This window comes from Acomys russatus, chromosome 19 (assembly GCF_903995435.1).
Source record: "Acomys russatus chromosome 19, mAcoRus1.1, whole genome shotgun sequence".
Classification (NCBI taxonomy): domain Eukaryota; kingdom Metazoa; phylum Chordata; class Mammalia; order Rodentia; family Muridae; genus Acomys; species Acomys russatus.
The window spans coordinates 48,463,207-48,483,607 of NC_067155.1; the positions used below are offsets into that span (position 1 = coordinate 48,463,207).

The window sequence follows — 20,401 nt, forward strand, 5'->3', positions numbered from 1 at the left end:
GAAGGGTTAACTCAGCCTTCTATCCAGACAGAACCCTCCTGGCTTTGGCCATAGAAAGATACCCCCTATTCACTGGTAGTTCTTGGATCATGATGTGCTGAGCCTTAGACATCGCCTGGAAGCACTCAACAAAACACATCGTCCTTAGATACATAATAAATTGGCTTATATATGATTTTAATCTTAGGAGAGTCAAGCTCCAGGACCCAGAGCCCAGGAGAGAAAAGATGGGTTAGGACTAAGGCAAGGAATCAAAGAAGAAGCTGAGTCTCACAGCCACACGTTGGGAGAGTTAGGGGATAGACGATCTCACAGGGGACGGGAACTCCACAAGACCAACAGAGCCAACAAATCTGGGCCCAGGGCAGATGGGGGGGCATTGGAGACTGATGCACCAAAGAAAGACCTTGGATAGAGAGGACCTAGGCCCCCCACTCAGGTGTAGCTGATAGGCAGCTCAGTCTCCATATGGGTCCCCTATTAAGGGGAGCAGGGGCTGTCCCTGCAATAGACTCTGTTGCCTGCACTTTGATCACTTCACCCTGACAGGGGGGGCGGGGCAGCCTTACCAGGCCACAGAGGAAGAGGATGCGTACAGTCCTGATGAGACTTGATAGGCTGAGGTCAGTTCATAGGGGAGAAGGGCTTCCCCTCTCTGAGGACTAGGGGAGGGGGGAGTAGGAAGAAGAAGGGAGGGATGGTGGGACCAGGAGGAAACAAAGGATGGGGCTACGATTGGGCTGTAATGAATAAATTTTTAAAAAATGAACTTAAATTTTTAAAAAAATATTGAAGATCCTTGGACTACAGATGGGTGTTTAGTTTGGCATATGCATGAAAAATTAGCTAGCCAAGGACCATTTCCCACCCCCAGGATATCTGGAATTGAGTGCCTTTGTTTTGTTTTGTTTAATCTGTGTGTGTGTATGTGGTGGGCGGTGTGTGTGTGGCAGGTGGTGGTGGTGGTGGTGGGGAGGCAGGGAATTCCTGGGTTTTCAGGACTTCCGTTTGCTCAGATGGAGAGCTGTCTGCCACCTGTAGAATTCAGCTGTACCCGGTCCCTACGAGCCTGCTCTCATCCATGTCTTCCTCTCCAGGCTCTGAGGGATAACTGCTGGGTTAGCTTCAACACCCACTCCCCCCACCTCCCCCCATCCCCACCAGCTAAAACTTGTACAATAGCTCACAATGGCTGAGAGATTTTAGAAACATGTAATTGGGACTCAAGCTCCAGGAACAGAACTATTTGAATTAAGGGACAGAAAGCAGCGCCAGTCCTGTCCTGTCCCTGTATCAGCCAGCCCATTATCGGCTTCCTTTACATCAGGACTCTGGCTAACCTGGGCCATTGACGAGGCATCGGCCTGCTGCCCTAGCTTCTTTGCAGCATGGAACAGCTCATTCTGGCCTTAAAGACACTGAGCTCTGGACCCATTTCTAAAATAGCTCATGTGGGAAAAGTTAGTGTAGTGGAAGTTTAGGTTTCTTTTAAAACTCAGTTATGTTACATAAACATTTTTTTTTTTGTTTTGTTTTAAGCCTAAGTGTGGGATATTGGGATGCTTTTAGACCATCCACAGGTGATAATTGCCTCATGTGGGACATGGTCTATGCCAGCTGATAACAGTCTCATGTAGCTCAGAGAGGGGCGTGGTCTTTGCCAGCTGGAGATAGTTTAATTCTGAGGACTCTGAGAGGTATAAATATCAGAGCTGAGAGAAAGGGGGGGGGGATCTTGGAGGAAATGCTCAGAGAGGGGGCTGGGAGGGAGAGGGAGAAAGAGAGCAAGAGACCCCTAGAGCCAGCCAGCCAGACTGACTCGTTTTATTACAAATACAGATCCCAGACCCCAAGAATATGTCCTCTTGTGACCTATTTCCTCCAACTCAGTCTCACCACACAGTTTCTGCCCCAATTACAAGTCCATCAATGGATTCATAACTGACACCCGGAAATGCAGGATCTCGTCACCTCTCGGTGATAGACCCAACATCTGAGGACCAAGCCTTCAACACAAGAGCCATTATAAGTGGCTACTGTCAACTTTACTCAGATGCATCCATGTGCTTTATAATTGGGGAATAATCCAGCCACCAATCCAAGCTCCTGTATTTTCAAAAACTTCAGTCTTCACAGTGGAAGTGGCTGTCTTGTAGGACACAGGGAGGCTGAGAAGATGCATTTTGTGGGAACAAAATACGTTTCCATAGATAGACAGATGGGTAGTCTATGGCTGTGGCAAAGGCATAGGGGAAGTTGTGTTATCTAGTTCCTAATTGTCAACATGATCAACCTATGGCCACCTAAGAATTGAGAGCCTCAGGTGAGAAATTGCCCAGATCAACTTGACCTGTTGGCTTGTTATGAAGGAAAGTCTGGATTGATAACTGACCTAGCCCACCATGGGCGACACCACTCCCTAGGATTAGTCCTAGTCTTAGAATGGAAGAGGCTGGCTGAGAATTAGAAGCATGCAGGCAGCGTGGGTGCATTTGATTCTCTCTGCTCTTGACTGTAGATATGATGTGAGTAGTTGCTTGAGTTTCTGCCTTGACTTCTCTCAGTGATAGACTGTGGCTAAAATACCCCGCCTCCCCCATTCATAAGTTGGTTTTGGTCAGAAATGGAACTAGAACAGAAGCCCTCCATGGATGTTTAGGAACTCTGGGGTGCAGCTGAGACCACGAGTTTGGGACTCTGTAAGGACTGCAGGTCTTCCTGATGAAGGCATTTGCACAGCACTCCCAGGAGAACAATTTGGACCAGAGCCTCCGTCCGTCTGTTATCAGGATGTTTGAGCTGTGTCAGGCTAATGCACTTTTGTCAGTACTTAACCTAATTGCCCTGTAAATCCCTGTGATTATATGCTGTTTACTTCCTAAGATGTCCTTGGAACAAGTATGTAATTCACTTATGGGTGAGCAGAGCTGCTTTCCAATCGTTATTTTCTGTTAGCGTCATCATTTACTTACCTGTTTCTAATGTGAGGGACTCAGCTCTTATATTCCTAAAGTTCACAGTTATGTGACAGACTCATTTCTGTGGACTGAACTGTCAGCCCTGTTCCCCTCCCATCCAGGTCAGAAGGATGTATCAGGAAGCAAATAGCAAGTTGCCTCTATTGAGAAGAAGGCTCAACCTCTCTGACAAATGTCAGACTTCTAGAAAAAGAAAACCTGAGGCTGGGGAGGTGGCACAGTCAGTGAAGTGCCGTTCCAGCGTGAGTTTGCTTTCTAGCATTAGTGTAGAATTCTGGACATGGCAGCCCTCTCTGGCAGCCATAGTGCTGGCAAACAGAGACAGGAGGACCCCTGGGTCTCTACAGCCAACACGTCTTTGCTAACCGCTGGATCCCAAGCTAGTGAGAGAGACCTTTCCCCAAAGGATTGATGATGCCTCAGCAGAGATACCTGACTAAGGTTGGCTGGTAGCCTTCACGTACATGTTCACACACAGACATACAGACATGCACACGTGAGCACACGTGTGCATACACATGTGTCCCCACACACACGTGCATTAGTACATAAACATGAACATACAAGTCAATAAAGGAAAACAAGGTAGACCAGAAGTCCTTCCTACTGAAACAGGAAATGGACTCGTTAATGTGTTCTGTGATGAGGTTGTTAGAGGCATCCATGTGAGAACAGGGCACAAGGTCAATTTTAAAATACACCAATGTTTCCTTTCTCACTTTGAGTGGTCCCTAAGGAGGGTGACATGTCATGCTTATGAACAACCATCATAGTTCTTGGCCAGAGCAAGGTGGAGCAAGACAGCTGTGAACTTGGGCTGTTCCATATCCATGTCTGGTGAGCTCAGCTGTGACAAGTGTATGGCCTGCTACCCGTTGCCTCCAGGGCAGCATGGAGAGATGATGGGTGAAGAGGGGCAGAGCAGAGCAAGGAGGAAGGGCCCACCCTGGGAACAGAATCAAGAACTGCTGCTGGTTCTCCATCTAGGCTGAGCTAAGGACAGAGTATGAACACCACCACATGCAGACTGTTGATTTGTGCCATCTCTTCACAGTCAGTGTGTGGAATTGGGAGGCCCAGCCCCTCCCTGGGGTAGCCGAGGCTGAGTCCAAGCCAATTGATGATCTTGATTGATGGCTGTGAGCATCCCACCATCGACAGGTTTCCTGTGACTTTTTGAAGGGCGTTCTCTCAGTTAAAGGCCAACTGTGAAGGTCACAGATGGGCAGGAAGAGCCTTCTACAGACCTCCCAGGGCCAGAACTCATAGGTACTTTCTGTCTCTTCCCGTCCTGTCTGTCATGCCCTACTCTTGAGAGGGATGCAGTGCCCTTTCCAGTGATGGACCGGGAAGCTCTGTATATGGAATTGCAAACTGCTTCCTGAACTGCCAGTCTCCGTATCATCTGGACACTGGGGGGCCAACTTGACCTTAATCAGGCTGGTGCTGGCAGTCAATTTTAGCATAGCTGCCAGGTCATTGAATTAAGCCCAAAAGCTGAAAACCACACTCCCACGTGTGGATCTGAAGCCAACTTGGATGATTTGTTGTCGGGGGAGAAACTGAAATATTAAGGATTTGGGATGGTGTAGATGAAAGGGAGAGAGAGAAGCAAGAAGTGTGTCAGTGGCGGCAGTATGCTCTTCTACAAGGCACATTCCTTTCTTCTTTCATTTTTATTATTTTTTTTACATGTGTGTATATATGTGTGTATGTGTGTATATGTATGTGAATGTATGTGTGTGAGCATGCGTGTGTGTATTTGTGTGAGCATATGTGTATGTATGTATGTATAGGTGGGTGTGTGTATGTGTGTGTGTGCATGCAGATTGTATGTGGCAGTCAGAGGACAGCTTGTGAGAATTGGTTCTCTCTTTCCATCATATGAGTTCTGTGAATCAAACTCAGGTCATCAGGTTGGGCAGCAAGTGCCTTTGCCCACTTATCCTTATAGCTGTCTTCTAGCTTGTAAATGCCATCCACTCTTTCAGAAACAGAATGGCCCAGAAGGCACATCTTTGTGGGTTTCAAAGGGAAACCTCTTAACTGTGCGTCTACTCATAGAACAAACTGGCCTCATCAAGAATAACTGCCAACAGCGCCCTGTGTGAGCTTGCCTCATCCAAACTCCCCCTTACCTCCTAGCCTTCTTTACCCTTGTTGATAGCATTTGAACCTGCTTCCATTATCTGTGTGTTCTCACAGATACGAAGCAATCTCAGGCCTGGACAGAATTAAGATGGACTGGAGCCACAAGGCCCATCAGGCTCTCCACATCTGGGCCTTGCCACCCACTCCCTATAGAGAAGTTGGTATTTTGAAAAATCTTTGCAAGTCTCTCTGCTCTGCTAATTGAGTGGCCTGTGCACCTAGGAGAAAGAAGTTGGCACTCTCGTGTCTAATGCTTTAGTGTGAAGAAAAAGGCTGCATTAAAGCTCCTCAGAACGCATACCACTTATCCTTCTTGGTGAACCGAGTTTAAAAGCCAAGGACTTTGTGGGTGTTTTCCTCCCCTCCTGTTCGTGTGATGTGCTTATCCGCCTTTCCTCACAGTAAACAATCATTCACAGACTCCAGCACAGACGGCCAGACATCTCCTGCTCCTGCTCGGCTCCATCAGCATGTCCGCTGGGGCTGCCTGTCATTACAAGATGCAGAGAAGCCAAGCACTTGCTAGTCTTTGCTCTGGAAGGCATATGCTGATTGGTGGAACAGAAGCTGGACCCATGCCATGAACACTCAGCAGGCTACCTCCCCAGCTTTGATGGCTGGGGTTGGAGGCGGGAGTCGGGGGGACCGGGGAGGGGGGATAGAGACTTATGCTGCCCACAGGTGCTCACAAACACAGAAAAGCACACACGAGAATGTGTGGTTAATTTATTTTTAGAATTGTTGCCCCTTGTTCATTCAGTGGCAGTCACTCAAGGAGCCCTGGCTGTGTGCTGAATTAGCCTTGTCCAAACAGAAGAAGGCTTTGTCCCTTTGTCCCTGAGTCCTAGGAGGCAAACTTCTGACCCTTCTGAGTGCCCTGCCTGGTAATGTTGTTTCTGTTCTCCTGGGGGATGTGGCCCAGTATTTCATGTTAACTCTTCAGTGTGTGGGAGAGTGTTCTGCTTACACAGTGTCAGCAGGCTCTCTCTGAAGGGCTTGAGACTGAAGGTACCTAAGCATAGGTTCACCATGGAAACTGTACACAAACTCACCACCCAGGGGTCACCGTAATTACAGGACATGATGCCTCTACCCAAGAGTCACTATGACTATAGGACACCAAGTCCCCACCCAGGTAGTCACCATGAATAGAGGGCACCAAGTCACCACTTAGGGGCACCATGACTGTAGGATGTGATGTCATTACACAGGGATCACCATGCCTACAACACACTAAGTCACCACTCAGATTGTCACTATGACTATGGATGGGACATAACACCACCACCCTGGGGTCACCATGAAAACAGTTATACCTAGTCATCACCCAGGTGGTCACTGTAAGTTACAGACATGATGCCTTTACCCAGATGACACACAGAACTACAGTACTGCAGTCGGCATGAGGACAAGGAGCTTCAAGTGACATTCCTGTATTGATAGTGCAACACAGGTGGCCACAGGTCCTTGCTAGAAGGAATACTCATCATCTGTGTCACTCCACTCGGAACCCTCTTACCTGCCCTCCGCCCCTACCCACCCCCATCATCTCACTTTTCTTTTCCCGTGGCTGATTTTAATCTGGGTTGTGTCCCTGTGGTCACCAGCAGTGGTGGTATCACAGGTTTGCTGTAAAATATGTGTCCCTCTAGCAAAACAATTGGACACCGTCATCTTGGGACCCCTCTCCTCACCGTAGAGAGACTGGCCAGAAAGTGGACACACAAAGATGAGAACACGATGTCTCTAATTCTAAGACAAGGAAACTCACAGTTGCAGATAAACATTATTCAGTGCTCAAAGGACCACAGCAAACAAGGCTGCACCTGCCACAAGCTCCCTTCCCTCCTGGGGACAAGGTGCATTTTGGGAGTTGCTCTCCATGGCTCAAAAAGCAAGACTTTCCTGTAGACAGCATTGCTGTGGATGATGCACATAGGTATACAAATAATGCAATTTGATTCCCTATCTAATTCAGTGTCTTTTTCTCATCTTCTTTCTATTCAAGTGACAGGAAACTCACCTCAGTCAGTACTTAGCCATAGGTTGTCACTTTCGTTTGCTCATCTTTTCCCCCAAGTGGCATCCAAGTCTGCCATACCTGCACTGGGGATGGAGTGATGATAGGGGGTGACTTACGTGTCCATATTGATCTTCCACCATTATCCATCCTGCGAAGGCCCGCTCACCTCTGATCCCCACCATATAAGCAACACAGGGGAACATTTCCCCATGGCTCTCGAGTAACCAAGGAGTCTGTATTGCTGAGCACACCAGGCTTTCTTTAGCTGTTCAAGTGTATCTTCCTTGCCCATCCCCCAGTTGTCATCGAGCCATTCTCAAGGGAGTCGGCAGAGGGATCTGCTCTTATGGCTCAATCAATACCCATCCCTCCCCCTACTTAGCGTTCTCTACTCCAGAGGAAGGAAATGAAAACATTGCCTCCTAAAGAGTCCTCACCAGGTGTCTATACATAGCCCAGGTATGGATGTTCTCTCATGCAGGCACACTTTGCATGGTCTCACGAAGAAGAGCATTCCATCCAGCATGTATCTGAAGTATCCCTCTCGTCCCTTTCCTCCCAGCTAATATGTTCAACTACCTGAGAAGTCATGGCTTTGAAGCAATGGCTCGGTAGCGCAGAAGTTGCTTTGCTGACTGTGATTTCTTGTTATGGCTTCTTATCATCAAAGCTCATTTATTGACTCTTGCAGATTCAGTGTGGCTACTGCTGAGTGCAGCCAAGACCTCTGACCTATAAAAGATAGTATACTTTAAAAAAAAAAAAGCCTCATGGCTGGCTTCTTAATTTACAATAGGAACTGAGTGTCCCCACTTCTAAATGCGTACTTGCTGATTGGCACATTTTCTCTCCCACCTATGTGTGCGCCTGGACCACAAAGTCCCCAATATAATTAAAAACTGCTTAGAAAGAATTTTACGGGGTCAATAGGACTGTCTGATGCTGAGATCCAAGTGTCGACCAAAGAGTTTTCAGGAGAATATTAGATCCTACAGAATTCCAACCCCCCCCCCCAAAAAAAAAAACCGCACTAAGTATTCTCCCCTCCACCTCCACACCCATATTCAAGAACTATCACATATTTTTGGAGGATAAGCCAGGATGCTCTCTCAAGGGAGTAAGCTTCCTGTTACCAATATTCTTTTACAGATAAATTAGCAGAAGAGGAACACTATGATGCTGTGATTAAAAAAAAAAAAAAAAGCAATTCCCCACAAGTGTACATTGTTTTTCTAATCACGTCTACCAAGTCCAAAGATACGCCATGACCTGTCAGTGTGTTTCCAGTGCTCCTGAACAGAATACAAACGGAAAGCGAGGAAAACTAGAAGCTGAATCTGTGATCAGAGCGTTTAGGAGCGAGCCCATCTGAGATATTGTTAATGGCCGATGATTAATTTTTATAAATATTTGATGAAGAGGAAAAGATAACCAATATTAACACGCTGATAAGTTCTCTAAAGTGGGAGCATACTTGTTCTAAATTAATAACTCCCATCTCTTGTTTACCACCTTTTCTTCCCTGAGGATAAGGCTATTTTAATTAGGACTGTTTTCTTAGGAGGGCATGCGTTTGTGTTGTCTAATAGTCGGCCAGTAAACAGCATTCTTAACTCTGTGCTTTGCCTGGGTACCTAGAACCCAGAATTCATTTTCAGCTAGTCAGGCTGAGATAATGATAATGGTAATTAAATCTCATGCTTCACTATCTAAAGATGATGATGCTCCAGGCAACGGGGAAGGGAGCCCTCCCCATCAACGCCGTTTTCCGATTGGTTAGATGTGTTACAATGATTCCGACGCATCTTTTCTTTCCTAGTTCTGCTGAGAGCAAATGACCAGAGGGTGGACAATTGGTTCACAGTTGAACGTGATGATATCTGGGATATTTTGAATTTTTAAAAATGGTCTCAAAGTAGCGTATAGTACACCAGCTGGCCCCTTCATGTACACCTGTCTTAGGGTTTCTAATTGATGCCACAAAACACCGTGATCCAAGCAAATTGGGGAGCAAACAGTTTATTCAGCGTACACTTCCAGATCATAACCCCATCGTTGAAGGAAGTCAGGACAGGAACTCAACCAGGGCTGGAACCTGGAGGCAGGAGCTGATGCAGAGGCGAAGGAAGTCAAACACGACAGAACCTGGGGGCAAGAGGCGTGCTGCCTACTGGCTTGCTCCCAGTGGCTTTTTCAGCCTGTTTTCTTAGAGAACCCAGGACCACCAGCCCAGGGATGGCACCACCCACAGTGAACTAGGCCCTCCCGCATAAGTCAACAACTTAAGAAAATGCCCTACAGGTTTGCCTACAGCCTGACCGTATGGAGCATTTTCTTCATTGAGGTACCCTCCTTTCAAATGACCCCAGCTTGTGTCAATTTGACATAAAACTAGCCAGTGCGCCACCCAAAGGAGCTAAATATTATCCAGTGCTGGAAAGAGAAGAGCCATCAAGGACATGAAGGGAATGTTAGTGCCTATGGTGATGTGAAAGGACGTGGTCCATATTAAAATGCCGGTGCCTTGAGACTGAGGATGCGCTATGCCATCTACGGATGGGATTCACGTGCCCTCCAACCCGTAGAATTTACAGTACTAGTAGTGAAACAAGGCCAGGCTGGACTCTCACTGATGATGGTGGATCTCTGGGGGTTCAACGGCTGTGGCACTTGTACCCCCACACTGTGGGGTGTCGATGAGGTGGGCAGTGCATATTTGGGCAGTACGTGTGTGAGTTGTCTCCGTGCCCGTTGCTTGATCCCGTTGAGCCTCAGACTGTGCTAAAGACAGTCTATTTGAAAACATGGTGATCATGTGACTCACGCACAGCAGATCTGGAGAGCAATAGTGATTTGGCTGACAGGTCTACACCATGGGGCATATGATGCTTGGCACAACAATGTATTTTACTTTGATTTGTTTTCTTAACACCCCCCCCCCATTTTCCATTCATCAGTTCTTTCCCTCCAGTTTTCCTACTTTCCTTCAACATTGTGTCTTTCCCCCACAGTTCAATCAAGGCAGTGACATCCCAGGTAACCCTTCTGTCCTATTTAAGAATCACACTAACAGAGCCCTTCCCTAGCTCTGTTGATATTTGCTTCTCTCTCAGCATCTATGTGAGTCTCCAACTGGGCTACCCTGTGGGTGGATGCTTGCATGCCCTCCACGCACCAATGGCTGCGATCACCGCATCCTGCATCCTGTGAGAATGACAGACTCACTCTGTGCATTCCTTGAATTGCTGCGCACTGCATCCTGTGCGGTTGGCAGAGGTTCCGAGCACAGGCTGCTGGGATCGCTACGCACCTGTGGGATTTGCGCACAGGTGGCTGTCATCGCTGCCCACTGCAACCTCTTCCGCGTTTGGCTTTTCCAACTAATGGCTACTAGATACCACCTGTGGGTGCACACTTGCTCTGCCACTGGGGGTCCCAAGCTTTGCTGGGCTCCACCCTGGGTTCTTTACCAAGAGCAGGAGTGAATAGACACCACCAGGGAAATAAATAGTTGTGGTCAGACTCAGGTAATAAGGAAAGCCCAAAGGAAGTCAATGAGAGTCCTTGAGTTATGCAGTCCATGACCTCTGCTGCTCCTGATGTGAATTTTGTTTTTTTTTTTTTTTGTTTTTTGGTGGTAATGACACTATGGTTAAAAATGCAGGGGCTACAGAGGGAGGAATTACGAATTGTGACTAATTAGGAGAGAAATGTGTGGTGGCAGCAACCATTTGGACTTAAACCTATCCTTATTCGACTTGAAGGGAGTTTGTGTGTGCTGACTCCATAGTGACAGGCGATTATATTGTAAAATAAACATTTCTGGGGATGGAGAGATGGCTCAGGGGTTAAGAGTACACACTGTTCTTCCAGTGGCCCAGAGTTTTGCTCTCAGTACTTGCAGTGGGTAGCTCACAGCTGCCTGATCGCTGCAGCTCCACGGGACCTGGTATCTGTTTCTCCTCTCCATAGCAGGTACTTGCACTCACAACCCCCACCCCCACACAAATCAAACTGAAAACAAATATTTAAAGAAATGCAAGCATTGGTGACGTAATCACCAAGAATCTATGAGAAGTGAATATGTTGATACTGGCAGAACCCCATTCAAGCAGATGGGATTTGTTTTGTTTTTGTTTTTGTGGTCTGTTTTTTTTTTCCAAAATGGAGAATGTATTAGTTCACAAAAGTGGGAATTCCAAGGGTGTAATCTCTTCAAGCGCAACTGGATTCGAACTGGGCCATGTTTGTAAACCCTTGCCACTTCTCAGCTGTTTCCCTGTGCACCCTCAGCTCCGTTCTGATATTGGTGAATGTGCCGCTGAGGAATTCAGGGCTTGCATTCTATCTCTTGTCAGTCTCACAGGGGCTGAGCAAAGGGCTAAAAGTTTCTAGTCACTTCCGTGAGTCTGGGGGGTGGGAACCTGTGCTTTGTTGTGTCAAGTGCCCATCTGTGGAAGTTGACCACATACTGGCCCGAATTTAAGATGGAATAAAAGAAGCCATGCAGCTGGGTAAGGAAGAGGCGTAAGTCCCGACTGTGGTACCAGAAGAGGAAGGAATGACAATTGTCTAACGCCCAACACCTAGGCCTTTGAAAGTCCCAGGTAGTGCATGGGTAAGGCATGACTTCCACATATCTGTGTTTCTCCTCTTCTCTCTTGTGGATATAACATGCCCTTATATATAATTTCTGCTGTCCTTACCAGAGGGACTTGGAACTTAGAATGTAAGCATGGGAGAGACAAGCACACAAAATCCAGTTCTGATTTCTGCACAAAAACTAGGAGCCGCCAAATGCTGGAGAGAGGGCCTGGGTTCCCTGCTGGATGCCAGGCACATCTGGCAGAGGCAGGCTTGCTGGGTACATCTGCTTTGGCCCGAAGCTTATTTGTTTCATGGCCATTTGAAAAGGAACCCCTGGGTCACTCAGAACTGAAACTAGTCATGCCCTGCAAACTTCAGAAGGCTGGGGGACCTTTTGTTGGGTACCTTCTCATGTGAGAGGTGTAGTGTGTAAAAACTTTTCCAAATTTTATGAGAATCTGCCCGAGGAGTCTGACTCTTAACATGTTAAAATATTCTGTACCTCCACTTGTATACAGTGTGTATTTGTGGTTGAATTCCTCTGTAGACTTTCTTTTTGTCTTTCTCTATCTTTTATTTTCTATTTGTGTGTGTGTGTGTGTGTGTGTGTGTGTGTGTGTGTAGTGCATGTGTGTGTGCATATGCACGCATATGAGCACATGTACAGGTACACATGCATGCAGGAAACATGTGCATATGGAGGCCGTAGATTGGCATTGGGTGTCTTCTTCAGTCTTTCTCCATCTTTTCTTTTCTCACTGAATCTGAAGCTCACAGAGTGGGTTAGCCTGGCTAGCCAGCAAGCTCCTGGGATCCTCCTGTCTGCCTCCCCAATGCTGGCATTACAAACAAATGTCACCCCACATGTCTTTTCATGTGGGCGCTGGAGACCCAAACTCAGGTCTATATGCTTGCATGGTATGTACTTTCCTGAGTTCTTGCCTCAGCCCCCATTTCTCTCTTAAGTCGTGTGTGTGTGTGTGTGTGTGTGTGTGTGTGTGTATGTGTGTGTGAGAGACATGCCATGGGAAAGTTGCTAAGTTCTCTCTTTCTGTTTCCCCATTCAATATTTTGGATTGAATTCCATATCTGATTATAATGGCATTTTCTCAAAGCTCATATTTGAATAGACCCACCCTTGGCCCTCAGTAAAGCACTTCTGAACACAAAACCCAGTTTGGAGTCCATAAATATCTACAATTGTCTGAGCCCCACAGGTGGTCCAAAGCCCACATGGGAAATGACCCGTGATGGACAATGGTTAGTACTACATTTGGGATATTTTTAAATCTGCAGAGAATGGCTCAGCCAAAACACCCACCCTTCAGAAGCTCCCTGCCACACCTGAAATTCCAGTGCGAATATGAATATTGCATTTGGAGTCCTGCCTCTGCTTTTTTTTTTTTTTTTTTCTATTTTTCAAGGGAATTTTTTATATCCCATTTAGGAGAATGCATGTTCCTCCTTGGCTGCCCGAGGGGATGCGCTTACACGAAGTGTGAAAAGATGATGTTCCCTCCTCGGGGACTCTCCCCTGCTTGTTTTGCAGACATGAGGCTTGCTTCTATCGATGCCTTCTAGAAACCTTTTCCGTGTAAGCATTTTACTTAGCATGCTGGGAAGTGCCACGGCTCTGCCTCATGCAAATCCTGGGTGTTCATTACATAAGATTAGGGTATATTTTATTTGTAAGTGCTTTCTGAGCACTTTGGGACCTGAAAAGAAATCGCATGATATTCTGGCTGCTGGTGTGAGCATAGAGATGAATCACAATTACAGAATCTCTCTTATGAGGATTTTGCCATGTGATAGCACAGTTCTTGGTTACTTCTTCAGCCATACATGTAAATGTTATGATTACTTACATGTGTACATATAAGTGTATGAATGTATACATACACTCCCACACACAGGGAGAAAGAGAGAGAGGAGAGAGAGAGAGACAGAGAGAGAGAGACAGAGACAGAGAGAGAGACAGAGAGACAGAGAGATGGAGGAATGCACTCTGTGGCTCTTCCATGGCTGAGAAATCTCCCAGTCACCACTTGTCACATCCCAGCTTCTGTCATCACCTGCTCCTACCTTAACACCCACCCAAAAAGTAAACAGAAAAGTAAACATTTAATTATGTACCTTCCAGTGTCCATTGACATCCCCATACAATCGCTAAGAGAGCCGTTAGGACCACGCCCACCCAGTTCCTTACTCACCAGTCTGCAGTCACATTATGTTGTATAAGACATCAGCATCTAACCAGCATCCATCAGACAATGGGCTTTCTGTCTTTTAACCAATTACCTGTTATCTCTTTGGATTTGGGCACCTACCTTTTCCCTTTATGGAATACTTGTTTCTAAAACTCTCCTGAAGGTTGTCAGTGAGCTACCGCCCCAGGGCATTCGCAGACAACGCTGAGCATGAAGCCATGGGTGTTTGTTGTGTTATTGTTGTTGTTTTGAGCCTCGACTGACCTGGAGCTCTCAGTGTAATCCAAGATGCTCTTGAACTCACAGCAATTCTCCTGCCTCAGCCTCCTCAATGACAGGGTTACAGGCATAAGCCACCACGCCCAGCTAGCAATGTATATTTGTATGGCTCCCGTTCCTCTGAGTGCCTGGGGATGGGCTCCTGCAAGCTGGTCTGTTTTCACTAAGTTTCAACTCATGTCTGCAGCCTGCTGACTTCTGGTTGGGTCCATTCCACATACCCGTCTTCTGACTTGCTGCTGGGAATGGCTCTATGACCACAGGTATGTTTGTGTATACATGCATAGACACCACAAGAACAGCATGTCAGTCCTGCTCAACCTTTGAATGTAGCCATGTCCCTAGGGTTCAGTCTCTGTTCACAGTTAAAGTGTGGAGACCCCCCCCCCCCGTCCCTTTTAGTGGCAGGCTGAAAAAGCTAGCCACCGTTTTATAGCTTCCACACTGGGCCTGGTTCATTCTTATCTGCAGTCCTCGGCTCATTGGAGACACCCTAGGGGGTTTTCCCTCAAGTCTCCAAAGCAGCATCATAGCAAGGATATCTGTGTTACTTCGCTGCATTCAATTTCTCAGATTACCTATTTAAATGCGCACTTACCATGTTTCTCCCCCACGCTAGCATCTAAGAGCTATAAATCTCCATCCAGGATCTGAAGGGGGAGACACTTGGTATAGAACTGGAGGGGTGGGGGTCGAGGAGGATGGGGGAGTGGAAGCTTAAGTTTTTAAATGCCAGCTTCTGCCGTCGTCTTTTTCTTTTGCGTATTATCAGATTCACATAGAATTCATTAGCAGGTGCCTCAGAGTAGCTTCCTTCTTGCTCGCTCCCTCAGCTCTGCCTCTGTAAAACAAAACCATTAACCTATATAGATTCGTGCTTAGCTCTCGGCTCTGCCTGTCTGTGATGATAAACCCGAGTCCATCGAACAAGGTAAATTTGCATCGCTTTCATTCCTGTGTGTCAGGGGGATCTGTCTGTCTACGTACCCTGCAACACTCCCAGGCATAGGCAGCTTTTTCAAGGAAGTGTCAATTAACTGTCTGTTATGTACATAGGCTGTGCCAGAGATGGACGCGGCAGACAGGATGTGAAGGAAGTCAGGGCCACTGCCACAGGGAACTGACAGAAGAGCAAAGGTGATGGCTGGAGCCTCGGGCAGAAGTAGGCAGTTTTGAGACAGGATTTCCCCAGGATTTGGGAAAGCTTAGATCATACTTGGACAGATTTTGGCTTAACGTGTGATATCATTTTAGTGTGCGTGTACGCATGTGCCTGTGTGTGTGAGTGTGTTGAATAATTGGTCCCCAGCTGGTGGTGCTGTTTAGAAAGGTTGTGAAACCTTTAGGAGGTGCAGCCTTGTTGGAGGCAGTACCCCACTGAGGGAGAGCTTGAGGTCTGATCACTTCCTGTTTTTCTGTGTCCTTATGCCTTGATGCACTTGGCCTTCCAACCCCACACTCTTACTGCTATGCCTTCCCTGCAGGACAGACTGTATCTCCTTCAGTCAGTCAGCCAAAATAAACCCTTCCTCTCTTAAGTGGCTAGCTACCCCGGTTAGGGTTTGGTTTTGTTTTTATTTTTTTTTATTTGTTTATTTTTTGCTTTTTTGAGACAGGGTTTCTCTGTGTAGCCTTGGCTGTCTTGGACTCACTTTGTAGACCAGGCTGACCTTGGACTCACAGCGATCCACCTGCCTCTGCCTCCTGAGTGCTGGGATTAAAGTTTTTTTTTTTTTAAAGATTTATTTATTATTTACACAGTATTCTGCTCATATGTGTGCCTGCCCACCACAAGAAGACACCAGCTCTCATTACAGGTGGTTGTAAGCCACCATGTGGTTGCTGGGAATTGAACTCGGGACCTTCGGAAGAAGAGACGGTGCTCTTAACCTCTAAGCCATCTCTCCAGCCCCTAAAGTTTTTTTTGTTGTTGTTGTTTGTTTTTCTGTTGTTGTTTTGTTTTGTTTTATGGCCAACTTGATACAAACTAGCATAACATGGGAAGAAGGAACCAAGATTGAAAACTTGCCTCCATCACGTTCATTTTCTTGATTGCTAACTGATGTAAGAAGAGGGCTCAGATCACCGTAGCTGGAATGATCCTATAAATATAGCCCTGGGGTGTATAAGATAGCTAGCTAGCTAAGCAGGAGCCTTTGAGTCAGCCAGCCAGCAAACAGCATTCCTCCATGCTTCCAGCCTTGGGTTCATGTCATGACTTTCCTCAAAGATAGACTGAGCTGGAAGTCTAAGTTGAAATAACCCCCTTGCTTGCTTTTTGATCAGGGTGTTTATCAAGCCAAGGAGAAAGCAGCCTGGGGCAGTTGCTTTGGTCATGTGTTTTTGTCACAGCATCATAGAAAGGGGCCAAGACAACCAGGAAGCCATTGGTTCAGTAGGAGCTAAAGGTGATTCACTGTGCCTGGCAGTGGGCCTCTTGGTAATCACTCTTTGTGGCGGCTAAGAAAACAGCACAGTAATTTCCAGGCTTTGATGTGACACTAATGACGTTCCCTTCTCAGAACAGGAGCGTGATAACTGTCAGGGAAAAATCTCTGTACTAATTTAAATGTGCAAGCCACACAGGGGCAGATCATTGTCTTAAATGAGGCCACATGGCTTATGAGGTTGCTAGGCTGAATCAGCTGTTAAACTCCATTCGGCATGCCGAAGGAAGGAGGCAGCAGGGCTGTGCATAGTTGGCTGAACTTGTTTTTCTCTCCCTCATGTATTGCCTGGGTCAATGTGCCATATGTTCAGCTATTTCTGGCCTGACCATGAACCAAGGGAATCCACAGGCAAGTCTGTGTTTGCATTAGAATGCCTTTCGAAATTGGCCCAGGTGGGGCCCCTGATGACTTATTCTAGCCTTACACTAAATAATGTTAGCAGAAGATTGCCAAATGCGGTGGTAATGCATACGAAGGTAAAGGAAATAGAAAGCACTGGTGGATTACAATCAAAGTCACCCAGATGTCCCCAAACCAGGAAGCTTTAAGGAATCATGTTTACAGACATGTAAATATACAGACACACACTCATATACCTAGTTAAAAAACAAAAAACAAAAAACAAATAGTTGAAAGAGCATCACACCAGGGATGGTGGCAGTGGAGGGTCCCTAACCCTAAGCTGTTAGGGACCAGGCTTGACAAGGGTAGGAAAATGATGGCCTTGGGCTCCCTGGCCCACACTCTGTGAATCTTCTGCGAGAGCTGCGCCACCGAAACACAGCCACCGGGTGAGGGACACAGCAGCCTGCCAGTACCCAGTTAAGGCTTTCTGAGCACATCCAGTCACCAGTAAGAAGTTGTGCAGAGCCCAGCTTGGGCTTCATTTCCAAGCTGCCACCATCTCTGCCTCTTGCGTAGCATCTGACAGCATGTAGCCCTTCATCAGGAACTTCATGGCAGTGGTGAGCGGTGAGCGTTCAGTGGAGGAGTCTGCTGGCTTGGTGGGCCTCCAGGTGCCCCATCAGCCTGGAGGGAGAGGCTGGAAGCCATAATGCAGATTTCTCAGATGTCCCTTCATTCAAGAATTTAATGAATTTTTTTTATCAATATGTATTTATCATTAAATATTTTATTTATTTATTTATTTATTTATTTATTTATGTTTTTCAAAACAGCGTTTCTCTGTGTAGCCTTTACTGTCCTGTACTTTGTAGACCAGGCTGGCCTCAAACTCACGGCGATCTGCCTGCCTCTGCCTCCTGAGTGCTGGGATTAAAAGGATGCGCCACCACTCCCGGCTGTCATTAAATATTTTTTAAAGTGTTAAAAAAAAAAAAACTCACAAGATAACAACAACCAACCAAACAAACAGTTAATCTGCACTGTGAACTATAATCGAGCCACCAGGGAGACATACCTGTTGGTGTGTCTATGATATGATGGTGTTTCCAGGGAGATTTTGTTGAGGTGGGAAAACCTACTTTGAATGTGGGTGGCACCATTCTATAGGCTGAAGTCCTGGGATGAATAAAAAGGAGAAAGCTTACTGAACCCTAGCTCCCTCCCTGTCTTGCCCCACCAGTATATGAATAGGAAAGTTACCTGCTGCAGCATTCCTTTGCCCACCATGACAGTGTGCACCTTGAAACTGTGAGCCAAAATAAGTCCTCCTCCTTCTTGAGCTGCTTCCTATCAGGTATTTTAGCCATGACAATGGTCGAAGTAATTAACACATCTCCCCAAAGCAGCAATGTTTGACAACTTATGTGTGTTGCCAGCTCAACAAAAAACTAGAAGTCACCTGGGAAGGGGAAACCTAAAGTGAGGAATTACCTCCATCTTATTGGCTGGTGTGTCAGCCTATAGGGCACTTTCTTAAGTAGTGATGTAGGAAGGCCCAGCCAGCTGTGGGCAGTGCTACTCCTGAGCATGTGGTCCTATGGTGTATAAGAAAGTAGGCTGAGCAAGCGATGAAGAGCAAGCCAGCAAACCGTGGTCCTCCATGGCCTCTGCCTCCATTCCTGCCTCCAGATTCCTGCCTCCAGGTTCCTGCCCCCGGGTTCCTGCCTTGGTTTCTTGCCTTGACTCCCCCTCAGTAATGGATGGTGACTGAAAGGTTTAAGACAAATAAGCCATTCTGGTCCCCAAGTTGGGTTTGATTAGTGTTTTCTCACAGCAACAAAAACTAAAGCAGGACATCATTTTTTACGTCTTCCTGTCTGTCTGTTCCTACCCACCGTCCAACACATTTAAAATTAACCCCAAGTCCTTACCAGCTTCTGATCATTCCAACTCTATTGATATAGTTAAAGAGACCTGGATTGGGTCAGTTTTACTTCTCTATCACCCAAAAAATTAAAAAAAAAAAAAAAAAAAACCCCAATGTCTAGGATCTCATAGTCTTCTTCAAATCCCATATCCTTGAGTTGGTGTAGTTTTATTGGCAAGCATTGATGTGCTTTCCTTCAGAATGAAGGAAAAAGCCACCCAGGATTTCATTAGCTACAGCTTGTGGGGCCAAATGAGGCATTCCCTGACCTTCTCTGACTGCCTAAGTTCCTTGGTGGTTACATGGTAGATCTCCCAGTAGCAGCCGTGTAGAATTTGTGCTTTGTCTTTGAGTAGATCTGCACACAGGAGGACCTTATGATGTCTTCATGGCAATGAGACCTCTCCTCAAGACTTAGCCAGTTCTTCTCCCTTTTCCACTTCTTCACTGTCCCGATTAGTTTCATTGTCAATGAGGCACAACCACGAGTCACCTGGGAAGAGCATCTCAGCTGAAGAATCACCCAAATCAGATTGGCCTACGGCCACCTCTGTGACAAATTGCTTTGACTGTTGGTTGACTGAGGTGGGAAGGCCCAATCCAGTTTGGTCAATGCTACTTCTGGGCAGAGTTCCTGAAATACATAAGAAAGCTAGTTCGCAGCACTAGAGTTAAGAGTGCTTGTTATTCCAGCAGAGGACCTGGGTTCAGTTCTCAGAACGTACAGCCATCTGTAACAAAAGAAGGGATTCCATGCCCTCTTTTGACCTCCAAGTGCATGCACACTTGTGGTACACAAACATGCAGGCAGGCAAAATACTCATGCACATAAAATTGAAATAAAAAAAAAAAAATCCAAAGTTAGTTGAAAATGAGCAAGATGAAGTGATCCAGCCAGTGAACAGTGTTTCTCCATGACTTTTGCACCATGTTGCTGTCTTGTATTCCTCCCTTGACTTCCCTTAAAGATGGACTGTGACCTGGAAGTGTAAGCTGAAATAAACCCTTTCCTCTCCAAGTTTCTTTTGGTCATGGTGTTTATCACAATAATAGAAAAGCAATCTATCTTTTTGCATCTACTCACAGAGTTCTTACATGTGCCAGATGGGGACAGTTCTCCCGCCATCACTCATGTTAACGTGGCACCAGTGATCAGTTTCCTATCTTGCTTTGTGTCTGTTGATACCGTGACCTGGCTGAAGCAACTTAAGGGAAGAAGGGTTTATTGAGCCTCTGTCTTGAGAAGGGACACGAATGGTCCATCATGAAGGGGAAAGTGTGCAAGGGGACTAGTCATATTGTATCTCAGCCAGGAAACAGAGAGAGCCCATAAGAAATGGATTCAAGCCATCAAGGCTGAAGGCCCGCCCCCAGTAGCCTACTTCTCTCAAGGCCTTACCCTCTAATGGTTCCTCAATCTTCCAAACAGCTCCACCAGCTGCTGACCGACCAAG

At 46.5% G+C, this 20,401-nt stretch overlaps 1 protein-coding gene and 1 pseudogene across 1 annotated transcript in view; both read left to right on the forward strand.

Moving 5' to 3' along the window:
• Positions 1-20,401, forward strand: part of Tmem132d (transmembrane protein 132D) — a 614,141-nt gene that overhangs the window by 214,192 nt on the left and 379,548 nt on the right. The window lies entirely within an intron of this gene.
• On the forward strand, positions 17,391-17,730 carry LOC127202702 (protein FMC1 homolog; annotated as a pseudogene).